The sequence below is a fragment of the Lynx rufus genome, unplaced genomic scaffold, assembly GCF_022079265.1.
Source record: "Lynx rufus isolate CCGP_SWC_20201006 ecotype Redwood Valley unplaced genomic scaffold, mLynRuf1.p SCAF_17, whole genome shotgun sequence".
Classification (NCBI taxonomy): domain Eukaryota; kingdom Metazoa; phylum Chordata; class Mammalia; order Carnivora; family Felidae; genus Lynx; species Lynx rufus.
The window spans coordinates 20,324,385-20,330,745 of record NW_025814831.1 but is presented as its reverse complement, the minus strand read 5'-3'; the positions used below and the strand labels follow the sequence as shown (position 1 = coordinate 20,330,745).

The following is a 6,361-nucleotide window of genomic DNA, read 5'->3' as shown; positions in this document are numbered from 1 at the left end:
CCTGCTTTTATACACACACACACACACACACACACACCTGTATGCATATATATGGATATATATGTATATACATATGGATATATATGTATATATGTATATAGCATATATATATGGCTATAAATAATATATATATGGCTATAAATATATATATGTATGTGTATATATATGGCTATAATATACATATGTGTATATATATGTGTATATATATGTATATATATGTATATATGTACATATATATGTATATATATGTATATATGGCTATAAATAATATATATATATGGCCATATAAATATATATATAATAGGAAAATAATGTGTATGCATGTATACATGTATACATGTATATATACACATATATATTCGTATTTCATTCATGGGTAAGTTCTATTTGTCTCATGAAATCTAATGATGCTTTTCTCTTAAAATTTTCCCCTTAAACACATTTGATTCTTTTTAAGTTCTAGGCAAAGGCTTATAAAACAATACTGTGTTGTTTAACATTTTCCACATTTTACATTAAGTGCTTGATTGCTTGGAAAACATTGTAAAATAGAGTCATTGTAGAGTTAATATGAAAGTTGCTGCCCATTTAGTTTTCTCAAAAAGAATATCCACTATTAAGTGAAAAAACTTTTAAAATGCATCTCCTTTTTAAACTATATATCTTGTAATGCCAAATTTTCTTCATATACCTCAACCAAAACAAAATATTAAAACAGCAAATGCAGAAGATTTGACAATCCAGTTGTCTTTATTAAAACATACATTAAAGAAATTTACATTAATGTAAATAAAAACTATACACAATTCTTTTCACTTAATTATTTTTTATTTTGGAAAATGTAATTATTTTATAAGTATATGTTTTTATTCTTACATCAATAGTACTATTGTTATTTCAAATGAATTATTAAATACATTTTCTGTTTTAATTTATGGTATAATAAGTATTGAGAGATTAGAACATTATTTTATTTCTTTGGGTATATATCTTTATTTTTTGAAAAAAAAGGAGGGTTGGACTAGATTTTTTTTTCTCAAAGTGTAGCCTGAATTGGTCTATAATAGATTTACTTGAAATACTTGTTAAAATATAGATACTGAGACTTGCCTCAGACTCACCCAGTCAGAATCTATGGAAAAGAAGCCTTTCATAGGACGTACCTCGGGGACTTTTCAGATTGCATTAAAATTTGAGTGCTATCAGGGCGCCTGGGTGGCTCAGTAGGTTAAGCATCTGACTTCAGCTCAGCTCATGATCTCACAGCTCATGATTCAAGTCCGGCATCAGGCCCTCTGCTGACAGGTCAGAGCCTGGAGCCTGTTTCATGTTCTGTGTCTCCCCCTCTCTCTGCTCCTCCCCTGCTTGCACTAAATAAATAAGTAAATAAGTAAATAAATAAATAAATAAATATTAAAAAAATTTTTGAGGGCTATCAGATGACCTCTGTTGACTTTGCTTCACTCCCAGCTCCAGATGGGTAAACACCAGAATCTCTGAACCCCCCACTATGGCAAGGGCAAGCTGGATGCCTAGATTACCTGGGCCCCCATACTATTTATACAATGTCTCCTTTTCAGGGTTGTCACACAAAATAGGGTACACCCAGGTAAATTTGAATTTCAGATAAACAGTGAATTGTTTTCATAAAATTATGCTCCAAACTCTACTTAGGATATATATATATATATATATATATATATATATATACACACACACACACACATTAGTCACTGTTTATCTAAATATTGTGTGGAACATATTTGTCCTATTTTCTGTTTGTGTGCCTTGTTTTGCTAAATACGTCAGGCCTATCATTTTTCCACCATTGCTTCCAGGTGGTAGTATCCATAAATAGATAAAGTGAGACAATACGGGAACATCTCACCCACAAGATTTAGTAAGTGCATAGACTTAAGGTCAGGTGGGAAATGGCTGAACTGAGAAACAATCTTATAATGACAGATAAGACTTTATCCATGATCTCACACCCTTACAAGGCAAACCCCGCTAAACTTTCCCCAGAATTTCTTTCAGAAAGAATCTCCGTGGAGTTCGTGTGGCTCTGCTTCCAACTGCTGTTTACTTCATTTGACTGTAGTATTTCTCATTTTAAAGTCATTAGCACCTTGGGAGCAACCTCATTGCCTGAACAGTTTAATCTCCAGTGAAGCCCCGTTCCATTATGTCAAAATTCACCTCTGCTTTTATCGGTCTTTACACATGTTGTTTAAGAATGTAAACACTCTATGGCTCCCTTGTGTTTTGTCTGTCTCTTCAGCTCCGAGTGAACTCTGCTCACACTGGTATGTGTTCCGGGCTCTTGCCTTCTTTTTATTAGCCAATATCCTCTCCTCTTCCAATAATATAGATTTCCCACTGAACAACATCGCCCACTCAACAATCTCTATAACCTTTTCTGATTTTAATGATTTCTGATTCGACTTGCTACACGTAAAGAACAAAAAAACAAAACTGTTCCTAAGTTTCTTTGTCAAAGAAGAAGGATTCTGTTTTTAAGAGAATTGCTGAGGATAAGATACAAAATGTATTAACATCAACTTTCCAGTAATATTTGAGTTTTCGGGGGACTTGAGTGGCTCAGGTGGTTAAACGTCTGACTCTCATTTTGGCTCAGGTCATGATCTCACAGCTCCTGGGATCGAGCCCTACATCAGGCTCTGTGCTGATGGTGTGGAGCCTACCTGGGATTCTGTCTGGCTGTTTCTGCCCCTTCCCTGCTTGCTCTCAAAATAAATAAAAATAAACTTGAAAAAAAATTGCATTTTCTACTGACATTGGCTACGAATGAGCAACCCATAAAAACAGTCTTTCATTTTATTTATTCTTCAGTGAGTAGAGGGCGGTTCTGATTTTCCTCATATCTGTGCCATAAAGTGTAGAATACCTAATCAAGATGATGCCTCAAAACTTATGTAAACATTGTCATTGTAGATTTTTTTCCTTTTCTTTTGTTCTTTTCCTTTTTTTTTAAATTAAAAATAGTGATGAAATGAATGCTAGCATTTTTTCCTATGAATTTTTGGGACTGGGGTTCCTATATCAGAAGATCTGAACATTGAGCTATCAAAAGATTATACCAATTCCCATTGCCATCAAAATAATCATGGCATCATCATTATCAGGATTTTTTTTAATGTTTATTTATTTTTGAGACAGAGAGAGTCAGATCGCGAGTTGGGAGGGGTGGTCGGAGAGAGAGGGAGACACAGAATCTGAAGCAGGCTCCAGGCTCTGAGCTGTCAGCACAGAGCCCAAGGTGGGGCTGGAACCCAGGAACCATGAGATCATGACCTGAGCCGAAGTTGGATGCTTAACTCACTGAGCCACCCAGGTGCCCCAGGAGTGTTTTTAATTAAACTAAAAACTTGATATTAAAAATAACTGTACAATATTATTTATTTTTATTAAGGGTCTTTCTTTTATTTCTAGTGTTACTAGGAAGGCCAGACCTTTTCTAAAATTCTGTGTGGTATTTGTTTTTTATTACTTATTACCTATATCTGTTATCTATTTTCATCCTTTAAAAAATAGTTTAAATTATACACTACCAAGTTTTTTTTTTTCAACGTTTATTTATTTTTGGGGGGACAAAGAGAGACAGAGCATGAACGGGGGAGGGGCAGAGAGAGAGGGAGACACAGAATCGGAAACAGGCTCCAGGCTCTGAGCCATCAGCCCAGAGCCTGACGCGGGGCTCGAACTCACGGACCGCGAGATCGTGACCTGGCTGAAGTCGGACGCTTAACCGACTGCGCCACCCAGGCGCCCCCCAAGTTTTTTTAATGGAGGTAGAGAAATGATACAGTTCAGTGGAACCAAGAGAGAGTGTGTGGGGTTGAGAGCAATAGGCGAAGGGGCTCAGGGAAATCACAGGGCAATATGGAAGTTGGTGGTCTCTTGAGTGATGGCAGTGGCTGCCGGGGAATTTGCCAGATGGGGCAGATGAGCACAACAATGGAGAGGGGATGACAGTAAAGTAACAATTCCCACATTAAACACTTGTCTCTTTAGGTGACTTAGACATTCAGTTCTTGCTGTCTATGATTTTTTTTAATCGGATCATTTAAGAAAGGTTTTGAACTGTCAAACCTGTCTTTGTCTAAGTTTTTTCAGACTATGTCTCCTTAAAAGATCCTTGGTAAAGGGGGCACCTGAATGACTCAGTTGGCTCACTGTCTGACTCTTGATTTTGGCTCAGGTCAGGATCCCAGGGTTCTGGGATCAAGCCCTGCATTGGGCTCCACACTGAAAGTGGAACATGCTTGAGATTCTTTCTCCCCTCTCCCCTGCTCACCAGCTCTCTCTCTTAAAAAACAAGAAACCAACAAACAAAGAAACAAAGGAACAAACAAAAAAAAAACTGGGTAGAAAGAAAGGAACGTGAAAAACCTACACCTAAATTTGATGCAGTAGGACATGACTTTTAGCCTGAGAATGTTAACAATCACCTTTGCCTCAAGGGAGGAAATCAACAAACAAACGAAAAAATAGATGAATAGACAAAGAAACATTCTGGGAGCCCTTTGGTGGTGGCTGTCCGTGGTTGTGGATCACCTAGGAAATAAAAATACAGACAATTGGAGATGTTTACTTCCTCCTGGTGCCTCTTCCTTTTCCCCTCTCTTTAGTTGTATTGCCATCAACTTGAAGACTCAAAAGGTAAGAAACAAGTAAAATTTATTTCAGATGATTATCAAAAACTGGTTCATCTCTGTTCTCTGTGCCAAGATAGAAACCTGAAGCCTGAACAGTTCACAGGTGAACCTAAGGAAATGATGGCAGTTTACTATTTTGAACAGAAAAGGAATAGAATGAGTTAAGCACCAAAAGGATATGAATATTGCACAAATTTGCATGTGATCCTAGCGCAGGGGCCGTGCTAATCTCCGTACCGCTCCAATTTTAGCACACGTGCTGCCGAAGCGAGCACAGGAATATATATATTTCAAAAAGGACTATATTAACACCCCAAGCATCACCTAATAATCAATTCACATGTGCTTGATTCATGCTCACAGTTTGTTTGTGTATTCATAAGCTCATTCTGTATTCCTGCGTGTGGAAAGTGGGAGGCACGAAGCAGACTTCCTTTCTTCTGACTTTTAACCAAGCGTGAGAAATAAAGTGCAAGAACTGCACTTGCCAAAATCTCCTGATGCTTGGAGAAAAAAAAAATTAAAAGACATAAATTAATTTAAAATGTGGGGGAACTGTTTGCGAAATAGTGTACAAAACTTTATTTAAAAGCTATTTCTACTCGTCACATTTTCTCTGCATACTAGAATAGAGTTATGGTTGCAGTAATGGTTTGCTTACGGGCAAGCAATTAAGCACCTGTAGTCACTCCACAGGATGTAGATTTCGCATGAATAGCTATTTTATAAATAAACAAATAGAAACTCATATATGTAATGGCAAAGGCAAACACCGCTTGGATTTTAAATTTTAAAAGGACTGTTCCGCACTTTTTTGGGGAAATCATTTGTTTCCATATATAAATTGGATTCGACTTAGCCTTTTCATTTTCCACATGAATAATTAATAATGTCATCATTATCCTGACAGTCCCTCTCTAGCAATTTAACCATAATAAGGCTGTAACGATTCACTGCATTAAGGTCAATATAAGCAAGATATGAGCAATGCATATGATGAATATAAGCGTGAGATTTCTCAGATGTAGGTGGAAGTCGATTTTTGATATTCCATCCCCTCTTCTTAGGATTGGTTGTCTATCCTGGGAGAACAGGATTCCTGCCCCAGGCCTCCTCATCTGTTCCCTGGATCTTGAGATGCTTCTTGTTTTAGTATGTCCTCTGCGGCATATGGAGCACCTTGTAATTTATTCAAATTCAGAAACAACTGATAGAGAATCTCGGCTTTGCCAGGTACCAACTCAGTGACCCTCCTACATTAGCTGTCTAACTTTTCTAAGCCTGAATATCTTCATGTGAAAAAACAGGGGAGAGATATAATAATCACCTCATAGGCGAGCCTGAAGAATCTTCACTCAGATGGTGGGGCGGGTAATGGTTCTCACAAGCAGGATAGGATGTCTTCTCTGAGATCCGGCTACCAGTTAAAAGTAAGCCACCCCTACACTGGCCTGAGAGGGCTGCTCCTTCCCTCTCTGTGCCCTGGACCAAAAGTACCCGGACCTCAGCTTTCTTCAGCAGAGATGGGCAACTGGGCTGGATCTGACAAATGTTTTCACCAAAACCTGTGGGTGACAAAGGAAACTAGTTAATGGGGTTTACCTGATACAGTCTTCTAAGACTTAAGAAGAGCCAAATGATGCTAGGAGGGAAGATTGTATAAAATAAACTAGTGAGAGACA

General features: G+C 37.5%; 1 non-coding gene across 1 annotated transcript; it reads right to left on the bottom strand.

Annotated features, from left to right (window-relative positions):
- Nucleotides 1-4,850: 4,850 nt before the first annotated feature.
- LOC124512739 (U6 spliceosomal RNA) lies at nucleotides 4,851-4,954 on the bottom strand. Its single transcript, XR_006962249.1, has one exon. It is a non-coding gene; the product is annotated as a U6 spliceosomal RNA (small nuclear RNA).
- Between the last annotated feature and the right edge of the window lie 1,407 nt (nucleotides 4,955-6,361).